Source organism: Gymnoscopelus braueri (genome assembly GCF_963280865.1).
Source record: "Gymnoscopelus braueri genome assembly, chromosome: 15".
NCBI lineage: Eukaryota > Metazoa > Chordata > Actinopteri > Myctophiformes > Myctophidae > Gymnoscopelus > Gymnoscopelus braueri.
This window is the reverse complement of record NC_137620.1, coordinates 47,540,158-47,559,843: the sequence shown is the minus strand read 5'-3', so window position 1 is coordinate 47,559,843 and position 19,686 is coordinate 47,540,158. Positions and strand designations below refer to the sequence as shown.

General features: G+C 42.0%; 1 protein-coding gene across 1 annotated transcript in view; it reads right to left on the bottom strand.

The window, feature by feature from the left end:
- LOC308101607 (uncharacterized protein) overlaps positions 1 to 19,686 on the bottom strand; it is a gene marked incomplete at its 3' end in the record, with an annotated part of 63,082 nt that overhangs the window by 4,206 nt on the left and 39,190 nt on the right. The window lies entirely within an intron of this gene.

Below are 19,686 nucleotides of genomic sequence, written 5' to 3'. Positions count from 1 at the left end.
GAACTGTGCTCCAGCATCTAATAATAAGCCCTATTCGGACTGGATTAGTATTATCTAGGGGCCTCAGGTGATTTGTAATAATTACGGGGGGACGTCTGTTTTTTAATCCCGTGCGAATCGACCATGTCGGTGATTTGTGAAGTAATTATTACAGGCCAAATAACCTACCATATTTCAGCAAACACAGTGGTTCTATGATCATTTTAGTCCAGTGCGAATCGACATCTCGATAATTTGGGGTGTAATTGACCTCTTTTTACCTTTTAACCTTTTTTTTAAACAAACAAGTAAGTTGTTTTGAGCTGCTGGTGTGTCTGTGTCCTGCAGACAGCTGCAGATCTGTGGAGCGGCGCATTTAGCGGCAGAGTAGGCTACAAGGTTGTCAGTCATATGCACAAAAAGAACAGATTTACAAGCTATCAATGCTCTGCGATGGTACAGCCGAACAGGATGTTAGCTTGTAGATCTGTTATTTTTAAGCATGCGCCACCGCAAAGTTATGACGTACATGCAGGTCTCAGCCTCTCAAACGAAGCAAAACTGAGCACATTTCAATCTGTAAGGCCAAAGCTCATTTGAAACAAATATAAATAGTATATATATATGTAATCTTTTTTATTCCAGGCTTTATATGAAAGCCATTTATGTTTACTATTGGAATCTTACAGGTGCTCCCAAATAATTAATTATGCTGCGTAAAAATTCAGACAACATTAAATAGCACATAGGCCTGCCCTACCTCACTCATCATCAGGACTTTGTTGTGTTATCCTTTTAGCTCAAATGTCTGACTGTACCTCGTGCTGTTTACATTTCTGTCTAAGTAGGCCTAGTCTATTCAATCAATCTACATGGACATTAGCCCGTTTGGAACCATAGCTCCGATAGCGGAGGGAGAGGTTACGATCTGAGCTATATTATATTATATTAAAACCGTCTTTGTTTTGGTCAGTAGCGAAAGTGTATTTTACATTTTTATTAAAGACTAGAGGCTGTGCAGCCTGCGCTACCGCGGGTGTGAGGGGAAAGGATCAAAAGTAGCCTACCATAGCCTTAAGGAGAACTCCTTCTAACTCTATGGACCAGAGTTATGGTCATCCTTAAACCCACAGTAGACCCAAACAGTCTCACAGCCACACTGACGGTGGTGATTGTGTTGCGCTTCATGATTTAAGTTCATGTTAGCCTTTTTTCAAAATAATTCTGAATTTGGCATTGTGTGTGTGTGTGTGTGTGTGTGTGTGTGTGTGTGTGTGTGTGTGTGTGTGTGTGTGTGTGTGTGTGTGTGTGTGTGTGTGTGTGTGTGTGTGTGTGTGTGTGTGTGTGTGTGTGTGTTGCTGCCGGTGCTGCGTGCCTCTGCGACATTGATCATTTGTTTAATTGGCTTGTTGGACTCTCAATCAGAGTGAATAAATACTTTAATATTAAATAAATACTGTAAACGTTAACTCAGAGAGTGTACAAATGAATGGTCTCTTCTGTTATAAGGATCATGGATAATGTCCGTAATTTCAAGTATAACACAGACTTTGCTTATCCAGTGCGAATGCACCAAAATAAAACACAGACGTCGGTATTTCTGATTTCTGAATTACCAGAGGTCCCTAGATAATACTAATCCAGTGCGTACACGCAGTGGACTAGCCTCAGTAATCAACAGATTGCCATATTACCGTGTCAACAGAAGGTTAATAAAAGTGTGTGTCTTCCTGACAAACGTAGCTTGCAGGAACGCAATTTATTCCATTCAAACACTCTTCAGACTGGTTAACCATAGTGGCAACACAAATTTTGATATATGTTTGTTCTAGTGTATCTATTTTGATGTCTTAGCTTTACAGAAAGTACAGCATTATGGCATGCACCCCCGCCCCCCCCCTCCACACTCTTGGACGCTACACTATTTAGGCTAATTTAGTAAAATAATTAGCTTTGCAAGGATATTCTTATTAAAAATAACTCGTATTTTAACAATAAATGTATAGATTTACCTAATTTGCATACAACATCTGCAATATCTCATCTTTGTTTTAAATGATCTTTAAACATGTCACATCTGATAACAATTTATCAGAGCTCTCGGCTCTACTCATAGACAAGGAATTCCACTGCCCTGCGAGGGCTCCAACTGTAGTAAAAATAAACAAAACCACTTCGCTACTCACCAAATAACCTCGCGTCACCAGTCTTTCCACCTCGGAGGAAAGCCTGGTATGCGTTACTAAAGACCTGTGTGATCCGGTCTAGGCCACGTCACTGAAAAAATCAAATAAAATATCTTTCCGGATTGTCGCGATCCGGTTTTGCGGTTCCTCAATCCCTATTTAAATGGAATAGAATTTCCCCGTGGAATAATACAGACACTAAATAGTCTACCCGGAAGTACACTCACATTTATATTTAAAAAATAAGCGAAACTACGTCGCATCAAGGATTTTATTAGGACGGACATATTTTGGGGTGAAGTATTTCCGGATTGTCGCGATCCGGTCACCTGATGACGCGCCTGGTGACGTAGGGCTATACTTCCGCTCCCGACCGGATCATAGACCCGAAAAGCTTTGCTTCCCAGGCTACTCACCAAAACAAAGGCTATTTTGTGTTGTTGAAAGTCTATTCTCGGAGGTGGGAGGATCTGAAATTACCATTGACCAGATCCGTAGAGGGCGCAGTGGAGTAAATAAAAACAATTTCCGTCTTGCGGACATATTTTATTTTCTGCCCAAAAAGTGTATTTAACAGAGAAGGTGGGGTGCTGAGAGGCTTCCCACCTCCGAGAATAGACTTCAACAACACAAAATAGCCTTTGTTTTGGTGAGTAGCGAAGTGGTTTTGTACATTTTTTACTACAGTTGGAGCCCTCGCAGGGCAGTGGAATTCCTTGTCTATGAGCAGAGCCGAGCGCCTGGCAGGGCGTTAGAGAGAACTCACTAACACTCTGGACCAGGGCTAGCCTGCTGCAGCTAGCCTAATAAACACTGTCCCAATATACAGTTGTACACAATTATAACATCCCATCCCATATGGATTTAAAACATTATTAATCCACTGTATTCAGCAACACACCATGACATCCGAGTAGGCTATGAAAACGTTTGTTTATCGGGTAATCTGTAGTTGTGACACAGCTCCAGGAGTTGTTCATTCGGATGGGTTCTTTGCAGAGATAACGCCACGGTGTGTGTCTGCTGTCAGGGTCCACTCTCTGATGTTCTTTTACTGGAATGGCGTTCCGGACCGTTGCGGCCCACTTTCACCCCAGTTACGTGCGGTCATTACGTGTTTAAACATGATCAACTGGTCTCACTGAGTAATTGAGTCATCTAAACTAATGTGCAATTAATTTATGCCCGGTCACACGATGCGTGTCGCAGATGCGATGCGTTATGTTAATATAACAAGTTTGTTCATTGAACATAGTCTATCCACCATTTAACACCAGAGAGAGAGAGAGAGAGAGAGAGAGAGAGGGAGAGGGCAGCTCAGCTGCAGAAATCGCCACACTGTGGCTGAACGGCCACACTACATGTTGAAATAAAACAACACATTTCAATGGAGCGGTGCTGAGAATCTGGAGGCGTTAACTGGGAGAGGTACCGTTCGACGTCTAGGGCCATCCACGCCGTCCAGGGGCAGCTTTTTGAAGCTTGCGCAAGAATGAATAGTGCACCACTATATATCAAATGTAGATATGAAAAATAAATAAGTTAAATACTTACTAGTTTGCCTCTGCTTTTTCCAGCAGAAATATGTCACTACAATGATGATCACTGTGGGCACAATCCCTGCAATCACTCCTGCGGTGACACTCTCTGAAACACAGTAAGTCATAACACAACTGATGTCAACATTATAAAATGAAATGAATCAAATCAACAGCTGTGTTAAAATGGTTCCATCCACTGTCCTGTGATCCAAAGCTGACATATTTAATTCCTGTCTCCATTATCCGCCCTGGGTCTTACATGCTACAGTATAGGTCACTCTGCATAAAAGTAACAAGTTAATGTATCATTACTTCTTCCAGTAACAAGTAATATAACCAATTAATGTTTTGAATAATAATATTACCGTTACATGATAATATTACTGTTACATTTTCCCCAAAGTAACTCGTTACAATGTCCACAAGCCTTGATAGAATTACGGGTCGAAACTTATTGTGTGATTTGCATGTTGTTGTTATATTGATAACAGTAATTCTGCGTTGCAGCGACCGAGTGACGAGCTATAAGCCTTCAAGCAACAGCTATGTGCAGTTCTGGACACCAGTCTAACTCCTCCTCCCTTCCCAAGGAATAAGAGTTACATTGTTACAATACCTTGTTTAAAGTCCATAAAACGAATTCATGTGAATGAGACTGTTCTACTGTATCTCTGCACTAACAACATTATGTGTTCTGTGTCAATATTCAAACGTACAATGCAGTCAGTTCTTCATGCAGAAAGATATTCTACTATTGGCTCCACAGCACACAAACCACATTCACACAAATCTTTGGGTTCCAAAAAAGATGAATCAAACATTCAACCTAGCATATTTTCGTGCCACAATGATGGAGACAAAAACACTGACAAAACACTGATGTTGGCCTACAAAGCAACCAAAGGTATGGCACCCCCGTATCTTCAAAGCCTGATCCAACCCTACCCCTCCCGCTCACTCAGATCAGCTAACACAGGGAAGCTGTCAGAACCTTCGCTAAAACATCCGGGACGCTCCACACGTCCCAGACTCTTCTCCCTTCTGGCTCCAAAACTATGGAATGAACTCCCCATAGCAATGAATTAAAATGCAGACTTACTCCCAATCTTCTGCCGTACCTGTGCTACAGTCACAGCGCCACCCCATGTTCACACAAACCCAAAGAACACATTTGACATTTTCACCCATTTGGCTCCAACAATGTGCTTCTAACATCACAAAGTTAGGATCAGCTAAACTTTAGAAGCACCGTTTAATTGATTAAAATGAAAACATTCCAAAGTTTCCAAATATCTTAACACAGTGAAAGTATCCATAAAGATGCATGGTAGGCCAACACTGGGGATTAATCTAAGGTCAGGGTTTAAACTGTAGTGTCCTGAATGTCCTGTAGTGGCCCTCATACAGTATGACAGAGGTGTTTACAGAGATTCCTCAAGGTGATAGATAGATGGATAGACAGACAGATACATAAAAATAGTCATGACATAGAGGACTAATGAAAACAATATTGTCATGTTCTTTTATTGTAGTTTTTCCATCCATGTTTTGAACAGTAAATCTTACCAACACGGAGATAGATCTTTTTGCTGCCTTTGAAACTGATGGGGTCCAGGCCTCGAACAGAACACTGGTACGTTCCCTCATCTGAGATCTGCACTCTGGACAGCTTCAGTGAGATGTTACCATGAGACAACCGATCGTCAAACAGGGACGTCCTCTGTTTGTAGGACGGGTTCAGTTCTTCAGAATTCACACGTCCATCTTGGAGAAGGTACACGGATGATGGCTCCAGGTCAGGTCTGGTCCACTCCACCGTCTCATTCTCCATGTTGAGATGTGGTTCAATGTGACAAGGAAGGATGACATCATCTCCCACTTTGGCCATCACAGGCTGAGATGACCCAATCACCTGCGGTTCTTAAAAAACAAAACAAAAATGATTTAGTGTAGAGATATTAGTGTATCGTTTATTTATTATTTACATAGATGTGTTGTTCACTTATCAACATACTGTGTAACATAATGTTAACTCATTCACTGCCAGAGCAAATAAATAAATGAATCACCCACTGCCAGCGATTTTTAATTTTCGAAATAGTCACAAATTAGTTATCTCCAGTATGATCGAACATGTAGGTTATACGTACGTCTATCAAATGTGGTTTTATTGAAAGACAATGAAAGGCTAGAGCTTAGAAAGCAAAAGTTGGGTGTATTGTTTCCATGTTAAATCCCCGCAGTGCGGCTGCTGCGAAAGGAGCTGTGTTGCCAGAAGTTGCGAGAGGGATAAGCAACCAGGTCTATGAAAACAATCCCAAAAGAAGCGACTATAATAGGCTACATGAGCACTTCAAACCTATATATGTCGGCCATTAAACAATGTGCATATTATGTTGGCTATGTCAGGGACCCGGATGTTTTGCGACCCATATGCAGAACTCAACATTAAAGTAGACTCAGGAAACCAAGGTGGACAGTTTAACAACAACTTTACTGAAATAATAATAAAGTAAACATAGGTACACCTCACAGGGCGAATACATTACAAGGTGAAACCACGGGGACCTGGAAACTTAAATAGTCTCTGAGGATCGTTAGCCAACTAGGCACAGCTGCCACCCGCAGCTGAGTCCACTCTAGGCAATCAGAGACCAAGAGGAGCAGGGAGGGGCTGGGGCCAGACCCAGGACGTGACAGTACCCCCCCTTTTAGGGACGGATTCTAGACGTCCCAAGACAGGGACAGGGGGTACCGAACAGGGCCACAGACCCCAGGGGTGGAGGTCCTCGGGGGGGGGGGAAGTAGCTGCCAGGGCTCTGGCACTAAGTGGAGCAGAGGGCACAAGCAGCCGGGGAAGGTGCCGACCGGACCACCAACACCGCTCGCCAATACCTCTGGACGACGTAGGTGCGGCACGCCGGCCGGCCCGAAGACCTTGGCAGCGCTGATAGGACGCCAACCCCAAGTTCACATCCGTGGCATATGAATCTTCGGAGTGACGCTGGGCGAAATCCCCTCTGGCATAGGAACCGCAGGTTGGCCACCCGGGTCACTCAGACGGGCCCCAAGGCCAGAACGTCACATGGGAGTAGGGAGTAGGACCTCCGGGGAGAAAGCAGGCACTGGGCAGCGATGAGTCCACAACGTCAGAACGCGCAGCTCAACCGGGGATTACTCTCCAACTGGAACCCGCCTCCAGCGACGAACCATAAAGCCATTATGGAAACAAACGATCCGGCCGGCAGGCGACGTCTCGTCGTCGCTGGACCCCGGGAGAACTCAGACCCCACTCGTAGGAGATGCGACGCCGGAACAGCGGCGGAACCGCGACATCAGCTGGGCAGCAGGGCACCCGGAAAACGGCCCACCAGGCAGGGCCCCCTGGCGTCGACACTTGTCGACACCCATCAGACGGCCACAGTGACGTCTCGTGTAGCTGGCCACGGAGAAGGCGACACATCCAGGAGCAGGAACAGAGAACTCGAGGCCACAAGGTGGGGAAAGGAAACTGTCTCGAACAGAGGCTCTCTCTGGCTGGGAGTTCCGCCGGGTCCAGAATGGCTGGTTCATTCTGTCAGGGACCCGGATGTTTTGCGACCCATATGCAGAACTCAACATTAAAGTAGACTCAGGAAACCAAGGTGGACAGTTTAACAACAACTTTACTGAAATAATAATAATGTAAACATAGGTACACCTCACAGGGCGAATACATTACAAGGTGAAACCACGGGGACCTGGAAACTAGGAACCTGAACACTACATAATGAACCAGCACAGAGCAAAGTCACAGACAGTCTTAAATAGTCTCTGAGGATCGTTAGCCAACTAGGCACAGCTGCCACCCGCAGCTGAGTCCACTCTAGGCAATCAGAGACCAAGAGGAGCAGGGAGGGGCTGGGGCCAGACCCAGGACGTGACAGGCTATTTGAAAATAGCCAACTACAAGCTCACAACCGTTCTACCATTATTTACAAGCAACTTTACAGAAAAAACATGTAACGCCCAAACCACACCTATGCATAATGTAACGGGTAGTGCAGGTGTTTTGCAGGTAAGGCAGGTGTCCTAAAATAGCAACTTTTGCGGGGGAACGCCCCTTGCGCAGTCCTAAATCCCAAATTAGTGGGTTTAGCCAGTCTGGCCCTTTATAGAGCCCTAAATGTCTTACCGTACCTCCGTGCTGTTTACATCTTTGATTTATAAAGAATTCAATTGAATAAGCCTTAATGTGCCCCCCAGCAGGCATAGAACATATGCAGCTTCCTGTTACACAACAGACTGATAGAACATCTGCAGCTTCCTGTTACACAACAGACTGATAGAACATCTGCAGCTTCCTGTTACACAACAGACTGATAGAACATCTGCAGCTTCCTGTTACACAACAGACTGATAGAACATCTGCAGCTTCCTGTTACACAACAGACTGATAGAACATCTGCAGCTTCCTGTTACACAACAGACTGATAGAACATCTGCAGCTTCCTGTTACATAACAGACTGATAGAACATCTGCAGCTTCCTGTTACATAACAGACTGATAGAACATCTGCAGCTTCCAGATTGAAGAATCAATTCATGTCATTGGCCTTCTCCCTGTTCCCTGTCGCTGCAGCACTAGCTGAACCATACCCAGTAATCTTCCTGACCCCCCCACCAGTTCTCAGGTTCTGCTCTATAGATGTCTCTAGCTTTGGCTAGTTTCACCTCCTCGTTCACAGCCCTAACCCCATCCTCATCCCATTATTAGAGAAACATTGAAAAAGGAATTGTTAAAGAGTGAAGGAAATGTTCATTACCTGATTAATATAATGTTTTGAATAATAATATTACCGTTAATTGTGGGCTCGCTGCAGCAGCAGCGAGCCCACTATAGCTGTTGTCACTATTTCTTTCTCTCCCAAGTATGGCACCTAACTACTCCTACATACTTTCACTTAGAAACTCCATTCAAACTGTAAAAAATCCAGCTTACTGTGGACATCTATGCTTGTACTTTTCTTTTTGAAATAATTTGTAGTTTTTGAAATAATTAACTTTAAGCACCCAATGCATTTCCAATGGGTTTTGCTAGTGGGGAGAGAGAAGGACAGAGGAGAAATGCCCCGTGTTTTCACTGTGGCCAAATTTTTTACACACCAAGTGCGCATGGCTCTGCTCTCCGATTTAATCCAAAGATCTAAGCTGTGTGATGTATACATTTTTAGTTAAGACCATTAATATAAACCCATGCACCTACACACTCTAGCAATCAGTGCAGCTGCTGCTACCTAATCTGTCAGTCATTGGCTGTCAGGCAGTGGTGCTGCAAAGTAACTATGTATATTTACTCAAGTACTATGCAAATGCTAACCGTGCAGTTTAATTTTGAGGTCCCTCAGTAGTCCTACAGTCCCCCTAGTAGGACTGTAGCCTACTAATCCTTGTACTAAAATATTACTGAGGTTAGGGTTAGGGGTTAGGGTTAGGTTTAGGTATAGTTTTACTGAGGTTAGGTTTAGGTATAGTTTTACTGAGGTTAGGGTTAGGGGTTAGGTTTAGGCATAGGAAACTGCCACCGGCATCCCGCCGCTCCCCAGCCGACCGCCCGCTGCTCCACCGCCGGCATCTCCACGGCAGCTTCCACTGCCGGAAAAGGCACTTGCTGTCCCTCCTCACCGGTCACCTCAGCCAACCTACTGTAGCTGTTTTCACTCTCCAAAGTACAGTAGCTCGCGCCAACCATAAAAATGTATACAAAAAGAAGAAATGCATTTGTTTATTTCAGGCTAGGGTTCAAGTCTGGACCTCATGCTCACTGAGGACCAGCTGACGTCACTGGGGTCTCAACTAATTGAGATATAGCCATTTTAAGCTCCAGGCAGCCATCGTGGACGGCATCTTGAAAAGGACGCCTTTCCGGAAGTCCGATTGTCCTAGATTAATAGTAAGCTATTATTAGTATGCTAATTTAGCAATAACTTACAACTAGAGCTTGTAGCAGTTTGTCCGAGCTAATCTCACAAACCGTTGGGCCGATCAGCAACACATTTCTTGTGCACATTGCCAGTAGGCAACAGTATCTCCACTATTTGTTTTCCCACATATGTTTTACACTTTTTGAAATATCTGTAATTAGATTTAACATGTAATTATTTCCACAAATGTGTTACACTATGCAAATGATCTCAATAAATATGCTCCAAATTACATTTAGAGGATGCACAGATTAGTGTTTACTGAGGTTCCTCAAGGTGTTAAAGAGAGATGATAGAGAGTGATGTTCATTACCTGGTTTAACGCTGTGTGTCTCAACAGTGTGGTTGATGTGTGGTAGGTGAACTCTACAGGTCACATGCTCTGTTAGAGCCACTGTCACAGTCCTCTGTACAACATAACAGTGATCTGAAGATTTCTCTGTCACTGAGGATCCAGCATTGATGTTGTTTCCATCACTGTCCAGCCAAAACATCTCAGGTTCAGGAAACCAGCACCCAGAATAACATCTCCAAGATAAGTGATCAGCTTTTATTCCAGTTAAAGAGATCACTGGCTGAGACACAGACCCTGCAAAACACAAATAAACAGATTATCAATCAATCTTTTTAATTATTCAGTCAGTCAGTCAGTCAGTCAGTCAGTCAGTCAATCAGTAATGTTTTGCTCGTTACAAAAAAATACACATTTTCAAAACTACTTACATTGCTCCTTATATTACGTTTCCTTTTTCCTCAAAATTCTGACCTTGCATGTTGCACCACCAGTTGTTTATGTGTCTGCAGCCTACACTACTCATTATGGTCAACACCTCCCTACTGTAACTAACATGACCTGAGAAATAAAAGTCATGCTATAAAGGTTAATTATGTTTTTCCATCCATGTTTTGAACAGTAAATCTTACCAACAAGAAGCTGAATCAAACTGCTGTTAGCCAGGATCGGAATAGAACACCTGTATGTCCCCTCATCTGAGAACTTCACCCTGGACAGCTTCAGTGAGATGTTACCATGAGACAACACTTCATCAAACAGGGACGTCCTCTGTTTGTACGACGGGTTCAGTTCTTCAGCCGTGTCACGTCCATCTTGGAGGACATGTAAAAACTCAGGGTTCAGGTCAGGTCTGGTCCACTCCATCGTCCCACTCTTCACGTTGACAGGAGGTTCAATGTGACAAGGAAGGATGACATCATCTCCCACCATGGCCATCACAGGCTGAGATGAACCAATCACCTGATGTCCTTGAAACAAAACAAAATGGGTTCAATGAAGTGATATGAATGTGTCATGTTTATTGTTTATTTAAACAGATGTATCCTGTACCATAGTATATACTCCTGGGGGACTCTGTCAACTAGGTATATAGGGTTTAAGTGGTTCCACTAAAACCATATGTATTTAGTTAGTTGACCGAAGTCCCCAGGACTCTATGCTAAGCCCCTACTCTTTTTGCTGTACACTAAATATTAAAAGAGGTGATCTACATGCTCACAACGCACAACAGCACAATACATTATTCCCCTGCCATTGCACTTAAACACTAAAGGCCTTATTATGGGGTGAACATTCAGTGGAAATAGCCGATCTACAAGATCACAATGCATTGGCTATTTACACTGAATTTTCACCCCATAATAGGGACTCTAGGGTTCAAGTCTGGACCTCATGCTCACTGAGGACCAGCTGACGGCACTGGGGTCTCAACTAATTGAGATGTAACCATTCTACCGCCTTTCCGGAAGTCCGATTTTCCTAGATTAATAATAAACTATTATTAGCATGCTAATTTAGCAATAACTTACAAGTAGAGCTTGTAGCAGTTTGTCCGAGTTAATCTTACAAACCATTGAGCCGATCAGAAACACATTTATTGTGCACATTGCCAGTAGGTCACAGTTGTATCTCCACTATTTCCCCCCACGTTTTACACTTTTTGAAATATCTGTAATTGGATTTATCATGTAATTATTTACACAAATGTGTTACACTATGCAAATGATCTAATTAAATATGTTCCAAATTACATTTAGAGGATGCACAGATTAGTGTTTACTAAGGTTCCTCAAGGTGTTAAAGAGAGATGATAGAGAGTGATGTTCATTACCTGGTTTAACACTGTGTGTCTCAACAGTGTGGTTGATGTGTGGTAGGTGAACTCTACAGGTCACATGCTCTGTTAGAGCCACTGTCACAGTCCTCTGGACAACATAACAGTGATCTGAAGGTTTCTCTGTAACTGAGGATCCAGCATTGATGTTGTTTCCATCACTGTCCAGCCAAGACATCTCAGGTTCAGGAAACCAGCACCCAGAATCACATCTCCAAGATAAGTGATCAGCTTTTATTCCAGTTAAAGAGATCAATGGCTGAGACGCAGACCCTGTTCAAACACAAATGAAGAGATTATCAATCAATCTATTTGATTAGTCAGTCAGTCAGTCAGTCAGTCAGTCAATCAGCAATGTTTTGCTCGTTACAAAACAAATACACATTTTAAAAACTACTTACATTGCTCATTATATTACGTTTCCTTTTTCCTCAAAATTCTGACTTTGCATGATGCACCACCAGTTTTTTATGTGTCTGCAGCCTACACTACTCATCATGGTCAACACCTCCCTACTGTAACTAACATGACCTGAGAAATAAAAGTCATGCTATAAAGGTTAATTATGTTTTTCCATCCATGTTTTGAACAGTAAATCTTACCAACAAGAAGCTGAATCAAACTGCTGTTAGCCAGGATCGGAACAGAACACCTGTATGTCCCCTCATCTGAGAACTTCACACTGGACAGCTTCAGTGAGATGTTACCATGAGAAAACTCTTCATCAAACAGGAACGTCCTCTGTTTGTACGACGGGTTCAGTTCTTCAGCCGTGTCACGTCCATCTTGGAGGAGATGCACAAACTCAGGGTTCAGGTCAGGTCTGGTCCACTCCATCGTCCCACTCTTCACGTTGACAGGAGGTTCAATGTGACAAGGAAGGATGACATCATCTCCCACCATGGCCATAACAGGCTGAGATGAACCAATCACCTGATGTCCTTGAAACAAAACAAAATGGGTTCAATGAAGTGATATTATGTGTCATGTTTATTGTTTATTTAAACAGATATATCCTGTGCCATAGTATATACTCCTGGGGGACTCTGTCAACTAGGTATATAGGGTTTAAGTGGCTCCACTAAAACCATATATACTAGTTAGTTGACCGAAGTCCCCAGGACTCTATACTAAGCCCCTACTCTTTTTGCTGTACACTAAATATTAAAAGAGGTGATCTACAAGCTCACAACACACAACACCACAATACATTATTCCCCTGCCATTGCACTTAAACCCTAAAGGCCTTATTATGGGGTGAACATTCAGTGGAAATAGCCGATCTACAAGATCACAATGCATTGGCTATTTACACTGAATGTTCAGTCCATAATAGGGACTCTAGGGTTCAAGTCTGGACCTCATGCTCACTGAGGACCAGCTGACGGCACTGGGGTCTCAACTAATTGAGATGTAACCATTTTACCGCCTTTCCGGAAGTCCGATTTTCCTAGATGAATAATAAAGGGTTAGGGTTTCTTAACTATTAGTTATACTATTTTATTATGATCCAGTAGCACAAGTTACTTTAAATTCCATGAACAGATTTGTCATTGATAAATATAATGTTATGCTGCTGAACTGAATTCAAACCATCAACAATTCAACATCAATTTAGGATGATTTGTATATGAAATGATTATTTAAAAGTGTTACTGTCCCACTTATATGTCCTTAATGGTTTATTATTATTAATATATTATCAGGAACCCCCACACTACCACAACAAAGTTAAAATTACTAACATAGCAGCTTAATGAAAACTATTTAGTCATTCTCTTTTATTGTTGTTTTTCATCCATGTTTTGAACAGTAAATCTTACCAAGACGGAGCTGGATCTCACTGTAGCTTTTCAGGTCTGGAACAATACACCTGTATGCTCCCTGATCTGAGAGCTTCACCCTGGTCAGCTTCAGTGAGATGTTACCATGAGACAACTGCTCAGGAAACAGAGACGTCCTCTGTCTGTATGACGGGTTCAGACGCTCAGAAACCACACGTCCATCATAGAGAACGTATGATGACCCCCCCAGGTAAGGTCTGTACCACACCACCGTCCTCTTCTCCATGTTGACAGGAGGTTCAATGTGACAAGGAAGGATGACATCATCTCCCACCATGGCCATCACAGGCTGAGATGAACCAATCAGTCGTCCTTAAAACAAAACAAAATGGATTTAGTGTAGAGATATTAATGTGTAATGTTTAATTTATATTCAGATAGATGTGTGTAGATAGTGTGTGTGTGTGTGTGTGTGTGTGTGTGTGTGTGTGTGTGTGTGTGTGTGTGTGTGTGTGTGTGTGTGTGTGTGTGTGTGTGTGTGTGTGTGTGTGTGTGTGTGTGTGTGTGTGTGTGTGTGCGTGCGTGCGTGCGTGCGTGCGTGCGTGCGTGTGTGTGTGTAATATGTTGTGTTATTGTGTATAAATACAGGGTGGTGTACCACTATACACTATTAACCCATTCTATCCGGGAACCCATCTGTGTCACTTTAGATTTATTTGGCTATTAAAAAATTGCAGATCTACAAGCTCATAGCGAGGCACTCTTGTAGATCTGTTATTTAAATAAAAAAAACTATGATGAAAACATGAATATATTTACAACTGAAATCTTTGCCTCTGGGGGGTCCCTGGAACAACATATTTTTTAGATGGGGGTCCGCGGCCAAATACATATCCTTTTAGGGGTCCTTGACATGAAAAAGTTTGAGAACCACTGATTATAGCAACATAAGCTTTTTAATTTTTTTTATCGTTAGGATATAGAAGACATTTGTAGAATCCAGCAGAAGCAAAGATTTGAAAAATATATACTGTATATATTCAAAGATTTGCACAAAAATGATTTAAAAAAAAATAGCAGATCTACAAGCTTTAGTGTAGAGATATTAATGTTTAATCTATATTCAGATAAATGTGTGTGTGTGTTAAATATGTTGTGTTATTGTGCACCGCACAGAGTGCTATGAGCTCGTAGATCTGCTATTTTTTAAGAAACTATCGTGAAGATGTTTGCAAATCTTTGAATATAGTTAAATTTTTAACTCAAATCTTTGCCTCCGGGGGGTCCCTGGAACAACATATTTTTGAGATGGGGGTCCGCGGCCAAATACATATAATTTTGGGGGTCCTTGACGTGTTTGAGAACCACAGATTATTTAAAAAATAAAAAAAACTGTTAGTATTTAGAAGACATTTGTAGAATGTCCCAGAAGCAAGATTTGAGTTAAAAATGTTCACTTTAAAGGTATCATGACATTCATTTTCACTTTTTTTATTTTCAATGTTTTATTTGGGGTTTTATGACCTCAATTACACCCAAAAAAACTGAACTTAGAACATTCAGTGGATTTTCTGTGGTCTGGGGTTTTCTGAATAATTAGGCTGAAAAGTAATCTGAGCTTGGCCCTTCGACAGTGAGGTCACAGTCGATTAATCCCGCCCACTCTCCTCCTCGCCCCTCCCCTCCCCTATCCTTTCCTTTGGGGGGGGCGGAGCAGAGGCGATGATTGACAGGCAAAATCCCTCACCAGCGACACCCGCAGGCAAAGATTTCTTTTTTCATTGCAGTTGAAAAGGCTTTAGAAATGTGAGAGAAAAACACCTGCCATGGATCACTGGAATGGAATTTTCACTTAAAACTTTTTGTACACTTTTGAAGGACCAGGGCAAAGACTTTGAATGTGGTGTAAAAGTGAATGTCATTAAACCTTTAAAATATATGTGTCCGCTACTGGTGAAAGCTGCCACATGTCGCCAGCTGAGAAAGACTAGAAAATCGCGAATTAAATTAGATTTTTTTTGTTGTTTTTTGTTTTTTTTTCATATTAACACAGTTCGAATGTTGAAGAAGGTTTGTATTCTATCAGAAAGCCGTTTTATAGTAATTAAATGGTTGCAATTAGATTGTGAACATGCCTCTGTTTGTAAGAGAGTTTCTGTGTGTATTTTGGGGTTTGGACATTCATGTCCAGCATTTGCATATCCTAGAGGTTTCGATTTACCTGGCTATAGGCATTGTTCTCCAGTTTCACGCACCAGAGTACCGTAGCAGCGTTTCATTAATGTTGCTACAGTATCCTTGTTTATTCATTCATTTTTACAGTAATGTTACACTGCGCAGAAATCCAAAATAGCCGACCTACAAGCTCACAAGGCGTTGTGTTGTGAGCTTGTAGATCTGCTATTTTCATGAAACCTGTTTTGTGTATATGTCGGACTTTGGCGTTGATTTTAGCGTCAGTTTTGATGCTATCTCGGAATGGTTTGCATCATTTTAATCACAAGGCCCGTACCTTTAAAATTGTATATAGATTGACTATGTAGACACACACACTAGTGTAGACGTGTTTGTTTGTCTGAAAAAAATGCAAAGAAAGGCTTGTTTTGCCGCTGCGGCCGTGTGTTCCACAGCACCACCCACACGTCGCCAACTAGTGTTGCTATGTATGCTTATTATAAGCGACCTCGTTTTCTGTAAAGTTGCTTGAAAATATCGGTAGCTGCTTTTTATTTGTTGTGAGCCGCTCGACGTTTGTTTGCATGGAAGTATTCCACTGAAGATGTGCACAAAACAACGTGTAGCTACTAGCTAGGCTTGATAGCCTCGTTAGCTCGTAACTGCAACCTGGTGTTTGCACTTTATTCATTTACAGCCCATACATCTACACAAACGTTCAGATTTCAAATATAAAGTGCTTATCTCATGGCCACGGGTGTTATAATTATATGTACGAGCCCTCATAAGTACCCGTATCTTCCGTATCGTTCAATAAAAAGCATTTTAATCCGATCAGTGGCCATTGTCTCCGTTTTTTTTCAACTACGCGGCCGTATCGGTTTGGGCGTGTATTGCAGTCTGATACATTATAACTCTATGAGAAAATGGCCGCCGGTCGGATTAAAATGTTTTTTTATTGAAGAATACGAAAGATACGGGTACTTAGACCCACCCGAAGTAAATTGTAACATCCGTGGCCATGGGTTAAGCACTTTATATTTGAAATCTGAACGTTTATGTAGACGTACAGGCTGTAAATGAACAAAGTGCAAACACCAGGTTGCAGTTCAACAAAGACGTCACGACAACGTGTAGCTGTAGCTGCTTATTTGGGCTTGCTTTCAAGATTCTTTTTGAAAATAGCTGATTTAATAGGGCTCAAGTGGTGAAACTGGTCGTTTCTTTTGGGCTTGTTTTCATAGACCTCGTAGCTTGTTTCTCTCACAGAACAACACCAGCACTGGATTTTATCAATACATTTACTTACATCGGCTATTTGCAAATTGCCGATCTACAAGCATGCATTGTGAGCTTGTAGATCTGCTATTTTCAAATAAATATTTTATTAAATCTATTATGATGATGATTTTTTAATATGCCTATTTTTTACAACACAAATCCTCTATGGGGGTCCCTGGCACTAAATAGAGTGGACAGCTGACTGAAAGGTGTCAATGGGGGAGTGATTAGAGGAGTGGCTAGGCTGAATAAATTACCCATTGTTCACGCCCATTACCTGGAGCTGAGAGGTGCTCGAAGTGACAATTCTTTAGAAGGGATTATCTCAGTTTGCACTATTATAGATAACCAGATTCAAATTCAATTCAATTCAATTCAATTCAATTTTATTAAAGTGTCAAATCACAACAAGTTGTCTCAAGACACTTTACATGTAGAGAAGAGACCCGACATCCCACCCTGAGCAAGCAATTTTGCGACAGTGGCAACGAATAACTCCCTCTTAACTGGAAGAAACGTCAGGCAGATGAGCACATCTTCTTCAAATATGTTCAGATTTCAATGAATGATACATCATATGAAAGCTTATATTCAAAAATGAAAAATGCCAACTTGCGGCATAAAGCATTGTACCCAGTCACATTTAAATAATATTCATGTATGCAAAAATAAAATTTTGTGTAGGGATACAAATTGCAAGGTGGAGGAGCATAGGCAAGCTCTATGTCTTATGTATGATAACATTATGGGTGCTCTGCACGAAAGCGGTAAACCTTACCACAAACATAAAAATAGCAAAACCTACAACATCAGACCTGGTTGGAATGAGGTTGTAGCCGAGCATCATGTGGAAGCCTGTGGAGCCTTTAAGGCCTGGGACAGGGCAGGCAGACCTAGACAAGGGCAGCTGCTTGAGCATAAGAAGCTCACCAATGCCAGGTTTAAGTATGCTGTTCGCTACATACAGAAAAAAATAACAAAACATGAGGGCTGACTCCATGGCAAAGAAGCTGTTGAGTAATAATGGTGTTGATTTTTGGAAAGAAGTCAGAGTTCTAAACAACTGCAAAGCACCCTTACCGTGTACTGTAGGTGGAGCTTCAGGTGCAAACAACATAGCTGAGGTATGGCGCCTGCATTATAGTGCTCTGTTTAACTGTATCAACAGTGAGCCATATAAGGCAGACGACATCATGAGTGATGACCCCATGGTTATCACAGCACAGGAGGTGTATAATGCCGTACACAAGCTAACTAACGACAAAGCAAGTGGTCTTGATGGTATTGATGCTGAGCATTTGAAATATGCCAGTGTGAGAACATATCCTCTCCTCGCATTATGTTTTACTGATTTTATGGTTCATGATATGCTTCCTGATTCTATGCTTTCTGTTCTATTAGTACCTGTTATTAAGGACAAGACTGGAAAAAAATAGCAGTCTAGATAATTACAGACCCATAGCATTGGCTAGTATAGTATCTAAAGTGATGGAAATGATCCTGTTGGACAAAATATATGAGTACATTCACTCCAGAGATAATCAGTTTGGTTTTAAACCCAAGCATCACACTGACCTCTGCATTCATGCGCTAAAGGAAATGGTAGATAAATATAGAGGGCAAAACTCATCAGTCCTTATGTCCTTTATTGATGCGTCACAAGCTTTTGATCACATCAATCACTATAAGCTTTTTAATAAGTTAAGCCAAAGAGGGGTGCCTGGGAGCATAGTTAGGATTTTAGCCTATTGGTATGCCAACCAGACTATGAAAGTTAAGTGGGGAAATAGTTCATCTCTACCTTTTCGAGTCACTAATGGGGTCAGGCAGGGGGAAATTTTGTCCCCTATTCTTTTTAATTTATATATGTCTAAGCAGTTAAATGCCTGTAATTGGTTTTATGCTGGGTGATAGTGAATCATTTGATGTATGCGGATGACCTGGTGGTACTGAGCCAAAGTAGCGCTGGTCTCCAGCAGCTTCTCAACACATGCACTGTGTATGGCATTGAAAATGATATAATGTATAATGCCAGTAAGAGTGTTACTTTAATCTGTAGAACTAAAGAGGACAAGGGTCAAGTATATCCTGATTTTAAACTGTCTATTAATGTTCTCAATGTCTGTAGTAAGGTCAAGTATCTCAGCCATTTTATTACAGAACACATGACAGACGATGATGATATTCACAGACAGTGCCGCAGGATGTATGCGCAGGCAAACATCCTCTTACGTAAATTCAGCATGTGCTCTGAAGCAGGGCTGGATTAGCCATTGGGCCATCCCCCTTCCTGGCCTAAACAGTTGCAAATGTATTGAGCCGGGAGGTGGGGTCTCACCTTTCAGGGCTGACACACCCATACATGTACCTTCTTTAGATCTCACTGCTATAAAGATAGACTGAAATGTAACTAACTGTGTGTGTCACTCAGAGGCCGAGGGGCCGATGGGGGAGCTGAGGCTCCATAGGAAAGCTGTTTGTACTCTGTTGTACTATGAAATAAATTGGACGCAAGTAACCTCACTGACTGGAGTGATGCCTCAAATCCATTCTTCAACCATTCATACACATCTCTGGAACATCAAACTAACTACAATATGGCGTTGTTGGCAACTACAAAAGCAGTAGAACCTTTAACAAAACATAGT